Here is a 15,741-nt window from a genome sequence, read left to right on the forward strand (position 1 = left end):
GATGCAATCTCCATCCTTCATCCTGGTTGTTATCATGGAGGAGATTATTTCATACAGCTCTTGACGAGCACTCTTATGGTATATTTCCATCATATCTTGGTGCATCTTAAAAGGGTAGTAGTCCTCATAGGACTTCTGGAGTTCAGCTATCATGGTGGCCATCATGATGCATGCCACTTTGGTGGCATCTCTTTCATGAGTTCGGAAGTTATCGATCTCCTGGGGAGTAGCAGTGGACTCATCGATCTCCTTTAGCTCCTTATCGAGGACATATTCCTTGTCTGTCACACCCCAAACCACGGATGGTGGAAACGTCCAGGGGTAGAGGACTTCATGTATAGTATCACAACAACGGGTATAATAGTGCTCAAAGTACAAACAACCAACATAAATATATTTAAAAAAGTTACATCATAGTAAAATTTAACATGTTTCTAAATCAATTACATTATGTTGACAAAAATAAAATGTTTGACGACTTAGCATTCCATCCTCAAAAGTCGTTGTTTACTTGATTCACGGATTCCCTGAGAATACAAGTAGTTTTGAAAAAAAAATGTCACCAATTAAGTTGGTGAGTTCATAAGCTTTTATAATGAAATGTTGAAATCCTTTCTTGTAAAAGTAGTGTATGTTCCAGAAAATTCCATATTTTCTCTCTAAAATGTATTGTAGTCTAAAATGCCAAGACTAATAGTATGTTAGTATTTTTCCATTTAAAATTTGAATCATGCAAGTTTAAATCGGCATAAACTTGTTATTTTAAATGGAATTCCCGTAAATGTTATGTTTGTTAATGCCCCCATGTGAGTTATTATAACCAGACTATGACTTAGTTGGCCTTGTATACGACGTTCTTCAGGCGTCGGAATGTTAATGACATTTGTCACCCCAGACCTGCCGGTCTAGCTGTTGCATGTAGCTAAGGTGTGGGTTTGTCAAACCCAATATAGATCTATACACGACTATCACATTCTCCCTACGAGAGATTCTGGTTATAATTAAAGGACTTTTGTTGCGCTACTTGGAAGTAACGTGAAGCGAATGTCTCACAAATTTATTCATTAACAGATTTACGTAGTGTGATAATGAAAACCCATTTTTGTTGAAATGTATTCTTTTGTATTGTATATGTAATATAAACTATACCTATTATAGTTTATCCAAATGTTTGTAGAGTGTAGTATTCACTTTCTATGCAAGTGGAAGGTATATAGCAAAACGATTCTATGTTTATCATGCTTCATAATGCATTAATTGTAATCATAAGAAATTCTTACAATTTAGTGAATGTTTTTCTATAAAATAAATATGTCCAAACAGAAAACTCATGCAAAATATGAAGACATCAAGGTTTTACACTTTGCTCAACATGTTACAAAGTGTTAATAAAGTTGTAATCTGTAAATTTAGCTTTTACCATTTCTGCACTAATTTAGAATGATCGAAAACTAGATCCGTAAACTTTGAGAATTTTGAAAATGTGTCTAGTTTGTTCATAAATTTTATTATGATTTTTAGAAGTCCCTAACTGGTGTGAAAATGTTCATATTCACAGACTATTCCAAATTTGTAGCTACAGTGATAGGCAGTTTTGTAAAAATCACCATAAATTGTGGACAAAATCATATGGACATGTGCAAGCAGTAATTTTAAAGGTATGAACCCAAACTATTTGCACCTAATATTGTTTTGAAAACTAAAAAGTTTAAGGTACTCAAAACAGATCGTGAATGAAAATTAAGTTTTTTTGTTGAAAGTTGTTGTCTGAGTTTAGTTATGTTGTTGGTCTTTTAACTTGTATCCCCCCCCCCCCCCTCAAACTTGAAGAAAACATGAAAATGTGGGGGTATGAACTCACCTTGAGTGATTTCAGTAGATGGATGATGAAGAAAAAGAAGTGTTCAACTCAAGAACACTTAGAAGATTGCTTGAAGATTCAAAGATCTAACACAATTATGATGATGTTGGTTTAAGATATCCATGATTTAAGTAGAACGAAAAGAGGAATAATCATGTGAGGAGTGATATTACTTACTAGGAGTAGATGAAGAACTTGGAAATTGCCCTTGAATCTCGAGATTAGTAGGAGAAAGTGAGAGAGAATGAGTTTTTGGCTTCTTGGTGCAGAATGAGTTTAATGGGAAAAGGTAGGAAAAGGACAATGATTGACTAGATATGGTGGAATAATGACTAGGAATGGTCATGGGGTGAGTATGGGAGATAACTTGTGTTCTTGTACAAAGGATAACTCAACACTCCACCTAAATAACTTACCCACCATATTTTATTCTTAAATAAAGATTTCCATAAAAAATGTGTTTAGATTGTGGAAGTATGGGGTATTATATGTCAAAATATAAGTTTGGGTGAAAATCCCGCCTTAAAATCATGAAAAACGGGCCTAAAACGCTAAATGTATTGAAAACCGGCTAAAAGTTGCGAATATACGAAGTCTGGGCAGGAGGTTCGGTCCTTGGTGCTTAGAACCAAAAGTAGATGGGAGCCGAGAGGAGGGTTCGGTCGTTAGAGAAGAACCGAGAGAAGTGTTCGGTCCCTGGGCAGTCTCGCTAGTGGCTTGGGGAGGAGCGAAGGTGAAGGTAGGGGAAAGAGGTGAAGGAGAGGCTCGGTTCTGACGTGTTCGGCTCTGACAAGCTCGGCTCCTTGGTTTCGCTTCTCGGGAGTTTCAGCTCAGGAAGGGTTTCGGTTCCTTGGGGAGGTTCGGCTCCTAGGGGGGTTCGACACTAAGAGGGTTCGACTCTAAGAGGTTGATTTTCGTGATTTCTTCCCGTTTTGAGTGGTTTTTGACCAAGTTAAGGGTCGGGATGACTCAGATGACTATAAAATGTTGAGAGAGATTTGGGAAAGATTTCACATACACAGAGAGATTTGGGAGAGACTCCACATACATGGAGAGATTTGGGAGAGGTTTCACATACTTAGAGAGATTTGGGAGAGATTTCAGATAGAGAGAGGTTTATAAAGAGAGATTGAGAGAGACTTTGTTTGTGACCTTTTTGGCTGTTTAGCTTCACAATGAAAGGTTCTTACACCCTGTTAAGCTTAGTTATGATGGTTTTATGCCCCCGAGGGATATGAAATAACGTTTTATCGAATAGTTTCATCACTTACCCCAATTAGGGTTTGAAATTTCTGAACGAATAAACTTTCCAAGTGATAAATTCTTATTAAAATAGTGAGTTGCACTAACATAGCATAAGCCCTAATATACAAGGGTTATATCATCTGACCGGTCTGACCTGTTGACTTTATTTGACTTTAACTTGATAAAAAATTGACGGTTTTCACATCGTCCTCGTAACGAGTCACCATCCTGATGTTCCGGATCCAATCCATAAAGTTGGAACCATCGAAGATGACCCTCCCACAGAGGTTCATGAGGGAAAAGGAGCTAGTAAGGTTTGAGCCAGAAGCAGTGTTGTTGGAAGACATCTGAAAAGAAGAGAACAAGATTAGTTTAGATATAAAGAGAGTCCTTAATAAAACACCCAAATGTAATATTAAGGCTAGGATCCGATCACAATATGTCATAACTTAGAAGAGGTATGTTGTAATCTAAGCTATATCATATTTGAAAGGTAGGTGAATGATGATTCACCAATTTCCACCAAAAATCGAAATATAAATTATTAGGTTTTAATTGGTTCTTAGAAATTCCTAGATTCTTTTGAGATTCAATGAACTTTTCAAAGGCATGTTTCAATCTCGAGTGTGCCCTCCAAGTTTTGTGACTGGAATACAAAGGGTCAGAAAACGAGGTGTGAAGTAACCACACAAATCAGTTGGTACCCTTAAAGTTTATCACTCAAACGATGTGCTGGTTAACCACACACGCTCCATCGATACTATGATAAACCTTAATTCACCCTTTACCTACCTTGTTAATTCCAAGTTAGTGTGTTGGTTAACCACACACGCTCCACCAACGACTTAAACAAAGTGTAAAGTGTAATTTCATGGATTAGCACCTTATTCACATGTTTCCTAAAGTAATTAAGATTTGGGAATTTAATAAAACATTTAGTTACTTTATAATATTCATCATACTTTTAATGAGAATTTATAAGTCTTTGTCCTACCCATTCGGCTAATGACCCTTCACTGATCAAGGAAGCGGTGGGTGAGAGTGGACACCCATTAAGCTGTCATTTTATAGGCAACAACCTTATTCCCCCTTATAGATCGGCTTTGTGAATGAGGCCTACTAATGGTAAGACAACTTGATCTTATATATATATATATATATATATATATATATATATATATTAACTTATAATATTATAAAGTATAAGGGTTGATTTTTAACTTTTAAAAAATCTAGGGGTTGGAACAAAAGTTTATTAAGTGACTTTACATGTTCCAAAACTTGAGGGAAAGTTTTGTAACTTTACAAAATCTTTCAAATTCATAACTTATGAGTTATTAAAATGAAGACTCTTCATTTTATAACTTATGTGTTCTTTTAATGGTTTTTAACACAAAGAGACTTTTGGTTATCCATAACTTGAGGACAAGTTATGGACTCCATTAAAACACATAAAGATCATGAATTAATCATTTAAACAAGTAATTCCTATGATCTAGAACATGAATATTTATATCAAAGTTTCAAGAACATATGAACACATAAAATCTTGAAAAAATGATATTAGCCATTATAAATTGATTAGAACAACCATTACACCATTTAAAACAAGTTTTACAACATCAAAACATTTTAGGGTAATGTTTCTAGTCCATTTTTAGTAGCAAAACTTGAAATTATGCACCCTGCATGGCCAACTCGTCGAGTACACGAACTGGCTCACCGAGTTGGATGCATTTTCACTTGGACTCGTCGAGTCCTCCCTATGGACTCGTCGAGTCCTCTGTGCAGACAGCTCAAAAATCGATTTTTTACACTATTTTGCATCAAGTATTAATCACCAAGCCTAGGCTCTGATACCACTGAAGGGTTGTGAGCATTCTGACACCCCTAAGTGTACATGCAACCCTAGAAAAACCTTGGATCTATGTTTTTCTAAAACACATGCAAAATATGATTTCCAAGGTTCATAATCCTATCTAGCATACATGGGTGACTTTTAATCTAAAATATGGCTAGAATTACATACCTTGTAGTTGATTTGATTCTTTGAAAACCTTGAGAGCCTAGCATCTCAAGTGTGATGCCTCAAATGCTTCACACAACACCAAATGCTTTGTAGTGACTTTGATATAATACAAACACTTGTAAAAATCGGCCTAGCCCTCTTGTAACTTCATGTAACCGATTTTGGTGAGTATCATGTTCCTTATATAGTGTGTCACATCTAGGGTTACACCATGTTACCCTAATGTGACATGACTCTTCATTTCCATGACCCATGGGTTTGTAACTCCCATGGAGCATCCTATGGGTTTAACCCAACTTGATAATCCATGAAGCCTTTTAGCCCACTATACAAGTTATGGGTGATTTACATAATCAACCCATATATTTAATTAGTTATCTTTTGATCACTTAATTAATTCCAAATTAATTCTTGATCAATACTAATTAAATAATACTATTAATATATTAGAACTTATAATATATTAATAAACCATAAGTGTTATTTCTCTCATTTAGTCTATCCAAATGGATGATGCCATGCAACCCAAATGGACCATGTCAGGTCGGGTCAAGTACATACCAAATATAGTTATGGACTTAGACACCTTCTCCAACAAAGAGGACAGTAGGAGTCTAAAAGATCCCGAAAGAGTTTCAAGAACTAATCAAGAATAAAACATGTAGATTATCACTAGCGCACGACTCGAGGTTTATAACCTATCATGTTGACATATTCTTATTTATGTGCCCATTCTAGTTAAAGTTGACTATGCATCTGAGTTCTACAAATTCTCAATTGTTTGCATAAAAACCTGGAAGCAATGGTTGGCCTTGTGCTGCCAAGTGGAAAGAAGTTAAGATTGCACAACTTCGGTACATATTAGTTTGTATTTGTCACTAACCTTGTCTTGTGATTCCGGCTTTAATCGGTGGAGGAACAGCGGCTGGAGAAGAAGGGGTGATAAGGTGGTGGCTGGGAGGGTGTTTAGGGTTAGGGTTTTGGTAACCGGTAGTGCTAAGGTTATATACCCAATCCCCATAACCATTTTCCATAATGCCAAGAATAGCCCTCCCCATACAAATCATTTCAAAAAAGATCTCATATTTACCCATTACACCCCTATTCTTGTAATTCTTTACATAATCAATCTAACAGTTACCAAATAGCCCCTCCTATGCAATTTATTTTCAAATAAAGTCCATAAGTTATCCTTCAGCCCTTAGTTTTCCAAAATCTTTTCAAATTAACTCCCAATAATTTACCAAGTAGTCCCTTCCTTCACAATTATTTACAATATCAATCCGACACTTACACTTTAGCTCCTCGAGACCAACACCTTTCTATATAATTATTGATTTTAGGGCTACTATACATTCATTGACTTATTTTATAAACGGGGTGTTATATGAAAACTGTAAGCACGAAGATTAGTGATTCTCTCCAAACTACCACATACCATTCACATAATCACATATATCATACATTAGGTTGCGCCCTACTACATCGGGAACTACCCAACATCGGCTTGTCCAGTATCAAACCCCAAACAGCATCGGACCGCATCTGGCATCGGGCCCCACCCGGCATCGAGCACAGCTCGGCATACATGTGAGCATAAACTACTAACACACATAACATAAGCATAATCACTTAATTATAGACATATAAACATTCCTCGGGGCCCCACCCAACATCGGACCGAAATCCGAAAACATACAAACATTCCTCTGAAACCACCCCATCATTAGACCGTAGTCCAGAAACATACAAATACATGCACATGAAAGAATCACAAAGACATCGAGCATACTAATATCCTTTGGGTACCATCCCAACATCGAATCGAAATTCAGAAAACATATAAACCTACATCGGGCCCCGGCTGGCATTGGATTTTAATCTGGAACATACTAACATACATAAATGGGTTGGCCTTGGTGCCTTAGACTCGTTCCTACTGGAGGAAAACTCACATCTCAAGCTGGCTGCTGAAATCTCGTGTGACGTATCTCTAATAATTGCTCCAACGAATCCCTAGCTATCATTATCACAATAATCACTTAGTCAATAACTACTAATCCTTCTAAGGGTAAAATGGCCATTTTACACCTAGCTAAAGTCATCATTCTGGTCAAAGTCAACATTTTGGTTGACTCAACTCGCCGAGTGGACCTATCAACTCATTGAGTTCTATAACACAAAAATCCTAGAAATTGATATTTAACTCGTCGAGCTCTATCTGGCACAAAATCAGGACAACACGATTCAACTCGTCGAGTCATTCTATGGACTCACCGAGTTCCTTGTTTTTTTTGAGCCATCGTAATGGATTAAGCTCCTATCCTTCAGATCTAAACCACATACTTCATCTACATACTGGAAACATACCTTTAAGTGTAAACTTTCCAACTTTACCCGCTATTAATCCATCTTAAAAGGTTTAGCTCAAACCCTAGCTCTCTAGATCATAGATCTTGGTCGAAAAGCCATAATAATCCAAACTAAATCATACTAACATAGATCTAGGCCTTCGACATCACTTGGACACGTAAAGCTCCTAACTTTCCTTCCATGCATGGCCTTTTGGGGCTAAAAAGGCCAAAATAACACCTTAGGGCTTACATGGGGTTTCCATTGGCATAAAGTTTGCACCTTTAGGCTGTAACAACCATTAATTATTCCAGATCTGAAGGGATACTTGCTTGGGACATCCATATCCCAAGGGCCAAGCTTCTTGGACCCAGAAACCCAATAAAGTGACAAAGAAGAGATCTAACAAGCTACTAAGCAAAGTTGAGACTTGATTACCAGAAAATGAAGAGGATGAGATGTTGCTTCTGGATCAACTAGCTTCCTTCTAAACCTCCAAGCTTCTTCTCTTCTTTATAGGCTTCAAATACACAATTTTCACACAAAAATGGCTCATAAACCCACAAAAGGCTCTAGGGTTTCGAGGATTGGGGTTTGGGACTTAGAGGCTGGAAAATGAGGCTGATATATGGGGATTAAGATGCTTAAATAGGGTGCAAGACCTTGAAATTAGGGTTTCATTCTGGCAGACCTACTCGTCGAGTTAAAGGTCTCCATTCATCGAGTATATGGCTTAAAACCCGTGTCCAATCTTGTTTCTACTCGACGCGTCTATGACTCCCAACTCGTCGAGTAGCTCATCAAAAATAAGTAAATTATAAATAAATACGTACTAGAAACCAGGCGTTACACACTTTCACGTTCTAAAAGAACCAATATCCACTATTAATATTGCTATTATTAGAAACATAATCAACACTTTGATTAATGTCCTTGCAAGGAAATATAAGATAAGGCATCTTCAGAAACCAAAACTTCATTTTATTTTTAAAAGGAACTTGGAACTTGTCCTTACAATGCATAAAATGAAACAATATATGTCTACACATCTCTGAAGAGTAATAGCATATCTATTAAATTATCTTAATTCCTATGTAGTAACTCCAAATTTTGACCATCAAACCATGCAACAAAAGTCCATCTCTCACGATCAAATTTAGCTCACTTTATTCTTAAGCTTCGTTCTTTCTTTTAAATCCTGCAATACCATCAAAATGAGATCAGTGCATCATGTATTAAGATTCTAAGAATAGGAACTTATAATGTGTTGGATTAGATTTCTAAGCCCATAAATATTATTGGTATGTACTTGAACCAAGAGTAGCATGGTCCATTTGGATTTTATATCATCAGGAAAATTTGTTAGGATGGATTTTTGAGAGAAGGTTATATATATGATTTATTAATATATTATAAGTTATCATAATTTAATATGAAATCATATGTTTTAATTAGTATTGATTAAAAATTAATTTGGAATTAGTTTTGTGATGAAAAGAGACTAATTGAATTTATGGGGACTAATAATGGTGATTAGTTATATTTATGTGTTGGGCTTATGATCTATGTTGGACCACGTTTATGTATGTATACATAAAGAGTTGGGCCACATAAACCATGGATCATAACACCCATGGGTATGGGTTTAGGTTAACCCATGACCTTAGGAATTCCACATATAAATATGTTACTTCATAGATAAAATCAAAACGAATGTATTCGTGGAGGATATGGACGGTTTTGGTGTGTGTGAATTCTTTATCAAGTTTCATCCTGTAACATCCTGAGTTCAGGGGTGCAAAGTTCAGGGTTCAAAGTGAAAATGTGAATGATCAACTCGGCGAGTCCATGGGTAGACTCGGCGAGTAGGGTCGCGATTCTGGTCGCGTGTCTAGTGGCCAACTTGGCGAGTCGGTGACTGGACTCGGCGAGTTGGTGCTGTGTGGATAAAACCCTAATCCCAGGGATTTGGCCCTATATAAAGAACATAATATCCTCTCCTTAGCCTCTTTGCTCTCCCTTGAAGCCCAGAAACCCTAATATTCGTTGTGAGAGAATTAGAGAACATCTGGATCTCGAAGGGTGTTTGTTGAAGAGATCTTTGAAGATGAAGAGGCTTGGAGCAAGGGGCTTTTCAAGGTTTTGACTTATTCTTCTGTTGGAGCCTTCTTTTGAGGTAATGATTCATTGCTTGAGATGTTATCCATCTAGATCTATCATTTGTGGGATTTTTGGGTGTATATCTAGTGCTATCTTGAGTTTGGAGGTTAGATCTGAGGTTGCTACCTCAGATCTAGAATAGTGATGATCCAAAAGAGCATAAAGTCCCTGTTCAAGAGCTATTGATGAAGTATTTTAGCCCAAACCTTAGCCTAAGAGTGTATTATGCTTAGATCTCCTTGGATTCATGTAAAGTTTGCCACTTTACGTGATGGATGGCTTGTATAAGAGTATATCTATGGATTGGAGACCCTGCATGACTTGGAAAGCCTCTGTATGGGTTAAGAACTAATGGTACTCGGCGAGTCACATGGGTGTACTCGGAGAGTTGCATGAAGATAGGAAGAAACTCGGTGAGTTGGAAGAACAACTCGGCGAGTTGGTTGAAGATAGCCTTGGACTCGGCGAGTCTGTTCTTGGACTCGGCGAGTCTAGTCTTGAGGTCCTAACCTTTTCTGGTTAAGCTAAGAATCGGTGAGTCAAGGGATGACTCAGTGAGTTGAGTACGGTTTGACTCAGAGTTGTGGGACTCGGCGAGTTGAGTCGTGTTATGGGAGTTTCAGAGCATGGGGACTCAACGAGTCAGTGGGTTGACTCGGCGAGTAGAGTCAATCAGGAGGGTTGGCTTTGACTGAGGACTTTGACTTTGACCAAGAGTTGACCATTTGACTTCCAGGGGTATTTTGGTTGTTATTGGTATTTATTGGTTTCGGTGATTCAGTGGTGGAGTTCGTGACGGTGGTCGGAGTAGCATGATCTTGTTCTTCAGTCTGCAGTAGTAGGTGAGTCTTCTCACTATACTTTACCTAGAGTGGTAATAGAGTTATGTAACAGAGTTATTGTATGCTATCTATGCTATGTGTGGCACTGCATTATTTCTATGTGATTTATGCTGTGTGTATATCAGAGTTAGGATCGAAAGGTCCACAGAGCTAGGACCAGAGGATCCACAAAGTTAGGTTTAGAGTTATATGCCAGTGTAATTGTATGCTATTTATTTTCTGTGATTTATTGTGATATGTGATATGCATGATTCTGAGTTATCAGAGTTAGGACCTTTGGGTCCATAGAGTTAGGACCAGAGGGTCCACAGAGAGTTGGGACTGGAGGGTCCCACTGAGACACACACACCAGAGGGTCAATAGAGTTATAGCCTTGAGTGGCTAATATGTGTTAGAGTGGTATTTTAGGGAACTCACTAAGCTTCGTTCTTACAGTGTTTTGTGTTATGTGTTTCAGGTTTCTCAGGTTCACAGGACGGCACCGGCTCGATTGTACACACCAGGGGAAGCATTTCTTTAAGGATCTTGGTTTATTAATTGATTAAACAAAAGAGTTATGTATTGTAAATTAAACAAATGGGATTTTTATGAAAAGCGTTAAATAGATAAACTATTTTAATTTTCAAAATAAAAAATTTTGTTTGAAAAATTACGGTGTTACACATCCTTTGTCCATGATGTGTTGTGACTTTATTTGAGGCTTCCACACTATTGGGGGTAAGCTCTTAAGGCCAAATACATCAAGACTTCAAGCTACATAAGAGTTACGTTACCCTAACTAGTATCATATATATGGTTTATGTCAAATGCATGCTAGTTATAGGTTTAATGCATTGGAAACCATTTGCATGTATAATTTTTGAAAACATAGAACCAAGGTATTTAGGGTTGTATGTGTGCCATAGGATATTGTAGTATACAAAACCCATCAGTGGTATCAAAGCCTAGGCTTGGTTTTCAGTTATACTTGATGCAATTGCTGACAAAAATCAATTTTCTATTGTTTTGGGCAGTGGACTCGTTGAGTCTACTAATGGACTCGCCGAGTCCTTGTACAAATTCATCCAACTCGTCGGGTTTGTTCTTGTACTCGACGAGTCGGAGCCCATGGGTGCAGATTTTCGATGTTTTTGGCTGGAGTTGGACTAGAATCATTACCCTAAGCTATTTTTGAACTTATAAACCTATTTTTGATGTGGTAATGATCATTCTAATCTAATTCGAAAGATAATTGTCAAAATTTTCATGTTTTGTATTGGTTTAATGGTTAGGCTAATTACATGAAGATTGTTTGATTTGAATTGTCTTGCTCATATGAGTTTAATCTAGATCATAGTTTTTCGTGACATGTTCGTTTGTTTATTAGATGATCTAAATAGCCTTTAATGCATTCCATAACTTGTCCTCAAGTTATGGAAAACCAAAAGTCTTTCTTGTTAATGAGTCCTTAAATGTCATGAGTTATGTATTTGAAGAGTTTTTCCTATAAATTGTTTTATGACATCCATAACTTGTCCTCAAGTTATGGATTTTCAAGAGTCTCGCCATTAAAAGCCATATTAAACGCATATGTTATGGATTCCAAAAGTCTTTTGAATTTTTCAAAACTTGCTCTTAAGTTTTGGAATTTCTAAAGTTTCCCCCATGAATACTTTAATTCCAAGTTAGTCCCTTAGAATTTTAAAAGTTAAAATTCAACCCTTATACTATAATAATATTAATAGTTAATAGTTATATATATGTATAAGAACAAAGTCAGTCTTACCATTAGTAGGCCTCATTCACGAAGCCGATCTATAAGAGGGGGGGGGGGTATATGGTTACTGCCTATAAAATGGCAGTTTAATGGGTGTCCACTCTCACCCACCGCTTCCTTGACTGGGCGAGGGTCGTTAGCCAAACGGGTTTGACATGACATTAATTCTCCTTTCATTAAAAGTATAATGATAAATATAAAGTAACTAAACCTTATTAAATTCCTAATCTTAGTTACTTTAGGAAAATATGAATTTAGTGCTAACCCATGAAATTACACTTTGTACCTTACCAAGTAGTTAGTGGAACGTGTGTGGGTAACTGACAAACTAACATGGACTCGTAAGAGAGGCAAATGGTAACTTAATGTTTATCATAGATTGGTGGAGCGCGTGTGGGTAGCCGGTACATCGATTAGGTGATAAAATTAATGGTACCAAGTTAATTTGCATGGTTATTCACACCTTGTTTGTGATCCTCGGCATCCCAGTCACAAACTTGAGAGGGCACAAATGAGATTTAAACATGCCATGGAAAAGTTCAATGAATCTCAAAAGATCTAGGAGTTTCAATTCAATTAAAACCCTATTAGGTTTTCATGGTGGAAATTGGTGAATCGTCATTCGCCTACCTTCAAATATTTTATAGCTTGGATCACAGCATCCCTCTTCTAAGTTATAAAATAGTGTGTTGGGTCCTAGCCTTAATATTTCATATTGGGTGTTATATTAAGGACTTAAATCTACTAACTTGAATTTCTCCCATTGTAGATGTCTGGTTCAGACAACTATGATCTTCCCAAATCTCTTGGAACAAGCTTTCACAATGAAGATGATGTCCCGCGATTGGATCATGGAAATCATACTTCTCTTCCTCCACCTCCTCCAATTATTCTCCCTAACCCACAAGGTCTTGAAAAGTTCAAGGTCACTCAATCCCTATTGGCAATCAAAGTCTATATGTGCTTACATCTTAGAGATGAAGTTACATATTGACAGGATGGGAGAGTTGGGTGTCGAATTCTTGAGGAAGTTGGCTATTGAGTAGGTTCTTTAGTCACTCCTTCATGACAGATCACAATATGATCCTTATTGATCTTACCTATTCGTTTGTTGATGCTGAATCAGCAATGATTTGGAGCACTGGTAAAGCAAATTTGATTGGAAGATCCACTTCCCAAACTTCCATAGACATTGACAATGGTGACATTAGTAGTCTAGAAAAACTTTCTCTTCCCAATGGAAAGGGATCAGTCATGTTCAAGTCATTTGACCCAATGGTAAATAGAAAGGCTAAGTCTGAGATAGTCTTGTGTACCATTCCTAGAAGTCCATATGTTTCTTTTGCCAAAAGAATGGGCATTGGTTGCGAAGCTGCCCAATTTACTTGAAAGTCCATACAGATGGTAAAAGTCAACAAATTTGACAATGCTTCAGGTAAAGTCCATGATCTGACTCTATTAAGTTCCTATTTAGAGATTCTTATTACATGATGTGACTAGGTCACATTTTGATGTTTTGTAGAATCGAAGAAAGGAAGCTTAAAGGAAGAGTAAGCTAATTCTGATCGTGAAGAGATGGATTTCAATCGCATGATCTGAAGATCAGAATTTTGAGCTGCTATTTAAGAGTTGTGAAATATTTCTTAGGAATAGATAACAACATGTTTTTCATATGCATTTGCATTGTAAGGATAAGCTTTTTCTGCAAGTTTTAAATAAATGAAAAGTTTTGATTTTATTTATTTTAAATTTCCTTACAATGGCATTTGTAAAAAAAATTGTTTATATGATTCCGTTGATAGCAATATTGGAAAATGGATTTGATTCTTTCATTCGTGGTAGTGTCATAATTTACCAAATAAGGAAAGATTTTCATTACCCAAGTTTCAGTTGGATAGAAAATTGGAATCATGCTGTTGGGTACTTGGTTTTGCGTCTTGGGCTCGCTTCCTAGCCCATCTTATATACGGCATGGGCCTGTCCATCCGTATCTTATTTTACTAGGGTTTGTGTATTAATAGTTGCTTGCATGCATCTTTTTCATAACTGATAGATCGGGGTTTTTACATGTAATTTAAGAAGATCTCTTTTGTAACCCTACAATCCTCTACAGCGGAAGTTCTTTATCGAGCTCTGCTGAGGATTGAACGTTCTAATCATTCAACACATTCAAATCCATTCTTGAGTATTGTTTCATTGTTTTACTTTCTTTATCCACCTGTTGCAAAGATCTAATCAATCAAAGAGTGTTTATAATTCAACAATTGGTATCAGAGCAGGAGGCTGTATAATTCATACACATCTCTTCTGTGAAAGAAGCTATTAGGGTTTATTCTGCATTAACTAATATTTATTGAGCCGTCACTCCATAATTGACGTATCTCTTTACTTATTCGTTTTGCCCTAATATTATATATTACAAGTCTGATCTTTCAAACAGGTTATTTGATCAAGCATGGACGAGTCACAATCCAATCCCATTAATATCTCGAACAGCATTGGATCAACAACGAGGATTCCCATCCTTTACACCCAGGATTATGAATTCTGGGCACATCACTTTGAAGATTATGTTATAGGATCTGAGGTCAATGGATACCTCATCTGGGAAGCAATCGTATCGGGACCCTTCGCGCATTCTGCAACTTCAAGGATTATTAAAACTCAAAAGGACTATAATGATCTTTTGAAAGATGTTAAAGATATTGCCCAAGACGAAAAAGATAAATTTCAGTGCAATATCAAAGCATTGAGATTAATCAGATTCGCTCTTCAATCTGACACTTTCAGGCTGGTGAGTTCATGTACTACTGCCAAAGAAATATGGGACAGGCTTCGAGAATTGTATTCTACGGACGAAGATCTTGAACTCCATTCAAACCTTACTCTTGTCCGAGTTTGGTGAATTCAAGCAGGGAGCCGAAGAAACCGTGACTCAAACGTTCGATCGCTTCAATCATCTTCTTAGCAAGATGATTAAACATGATATTGAAAGGAAGCTTATTGAGCAGAAGGTTATGTTTTTGAACGGCCTCAGATCTGAGTGGAGAGAAGTAGTGTCCACAGTTAAAGCGCATGAGCAATTCAAATCTTATTCTCTGGCGACACTGGTAGGCATTCGGAAATCTCAAGAAAAGATCATACTACAGGAGAAAAATGTAGTTTCAAGCCTGGGTTCATTGGCCCTCCTATCCAAAAGTAAAACGGTTATGGAAGATGAAGAACTCAACATGGAGGACTATGATCTTACTTCTGAATACTATGCTATGATGGTATCAAACCCTAATAGGTTCATCAAGAAAAGATTTCCCACCAATAAGAACCGAAATTGGCAGGGAAGTTATAGTTCTGAAAAGGTCAAAGACGAACCGAAGGCAGAAGAGTCAAAGAAGGAACCGAAAGCTGAAGGAGATTCGGGAGTGAGCTGCTATTACTGTGGAGGAAAGAATCACTATGTAAAAGATTGTGTCCTCAAGAAAATGGCAGAAAAGGATGA

Source organism: Lactuca saligna, chromosome 3 (assembly GCF_052625555.1).
Source record: "Lactuca saligna cultivar CGN05327 chromosome 3, ASM5262555v1, whole genome shotgun sequence".
In the NCBI taxonomy this organism is placed as follows: domain Eukaryota; kingdom Viridiplantae; phylum Streptophyta; class Magnoliopsida; order Asterales; family Asteraceae; genus Lactuca; species Lactuca saligna.